We start from the raw sequence: 2,082 nt of genomic DNA on the forward strand, positions 1-2,082 counted from the left end.
ATATATATATATATATATATATAGGTATTTATACATTTAAAATATACGTATATCTATATCTAAATCAACATATCGACTCTGTTAATACACACACACGTTTTCTCTCTCTTTCTCTCTCTCTCTCTCTCTCTCTCTCTCTCTCTCTATCTATCTCGAGGGCCTTTCCCCAATATGTTCCTTATTTATTTGAAAGCATTTTCTAGACTGTCCAAGCGTCTGGGCGCTCCCTCCCATAACCTGCAACCTTCTGCGATCTAGAGATTGGCATAGCACTAAAGCTGGCACCACATAGACTGTACATGGCGATGCCAAACCGTTATCGAGGGACATCTTAACCGCCAGAGGGCGCTTCACTCGCATTCCTTCTCTTCTCCCTATCTCCATACACACACATACACACGTGTAGATGAGTGTATATATACTGAGCGAACCCACCACTCCGCCACATGTTTAGAAATATATTTTCCTCTGTGCGTGTGTGTGTGTTTGCACATACGTGTGCATTCATGTACACAAATTTCATGTGTACGTATATATATATATATATATATATATATATATATAATACAAAGAATATTTTTGCATGTATACACACATATATGTACATACTTACATCTACATGTGTATATATATGCATATCAGGGTACAGGACGTTAGAACAATGAACTACAGACAACGGAACGAGCACATAGGAAAACGGAAAGCCACTTAAGTCTTTACTATATATATATATATATATATATATATATATATATACATATGAAAATTTAAAAGTTTAAAAATCTTATGATATATATATATATGTATATGTATGTATGAGGTGTAGTCAGAAAGTATCCGGACGTGATTCTTTTTGCACAAAATAATAATGCGTGAGCAAAATCTGCATCGGTATTAGGTGGCCACGTCCCTCCTGAGCACGCACAAAGGTTTTCATGTCTGTGGGTTGTGCCAGTCGCCCGCAGTGACGCGTTGAGTACAGACGTGTGGAGTACACTATGTGATTTTTCTTTTTCAGTCATGGCGACTGAGTGCATTGAGCAAAGATACTGTATCAAATTCTGCCAAAAACTTGGTGTTACACACGCCCAGACTATCGAAAAGATTCAGAATGCCTTTATAGATAATACTATGAGAAAAACACAAATAAAGGAGTGGCTCAACCGGTTCAAAGATAGCCACACCTCAGTGGACAGTGAGCCATGTTGTTGCAGACCATCGACTAGCAGAAACGACGAAATGACGAAATGATTTCAAAGGTTCGAGGAATAATAGTCCATGGAGACTGTGCAGCAAAAACGACCCGACCTACGGGCAGCAAAGAACTGGCAGCTCTACCACCCGGTCTGGTAATCGAACCCACGATCTCGCAATGTTGAGTGGAGCACCTTAACTACTAAGCCATGCGCCTTCACACACACACACACACACACACACACACACACACACACATATATGCTTGTATGTGTGCGTACGCATGCTTCTATGTGCGTATGTATATATCCTTGTATGCATGCATATACACATACTCGCTTATATGTGAGTGTGTATACCCGCTTCTGTGTGTGTATATATACACGCTTGTGTGTGTGCGCACGCGTGTGAATACATATAGATCTACGGTATGTAAACGTGTATAAGTTTCGTGTATGTATGTACATATCACACTCAACTTCATGTGCGTATATACGTGTATATATATGTGTGTGTATATCGGAATGGTTAGTTTTTCATTGTTTTTTTCTTGTTTTTGCCTTTGTGAGTTACAGGTGATGCTATCTGTGGGATTCTCAGGTTTTTAGCTGCTATTTCTGAACTTCGGTATATGGTGAAGCAAATATTTGCTGATCCCTTAATTATGTTTATAAATATATATGAACTTTTAAATAAGTTCTCCACCAATAATGGTGCTTTCATACCGATGGGCTTGGTAAAAATTATTAATTGTTAATTGATTTATTAATTAATAAATTGATAATCCTTTACCCTTTTAATTTGTAATAATTATATATATATATATATATATATATATGTCTGTGTAATTGTACGTATGTATGTATGTATGTATGTATGTATGTATGT

This window comes from Octopus bimaculoides, chromosome 26 (assembly GCF_001194135.2).
Source record: "Octopus bimaculoides isolate UCB-OBI-ISO-001 chromosome 26, ASM119413v2, whole genome shotgun sequence".
Taxonomy (NCBI): Eukaryota; Metazoa; Mollusca; class Cephalopoda; order Octopoda; family Octopodidae; genus Octopus; species Octopus bimaculoides.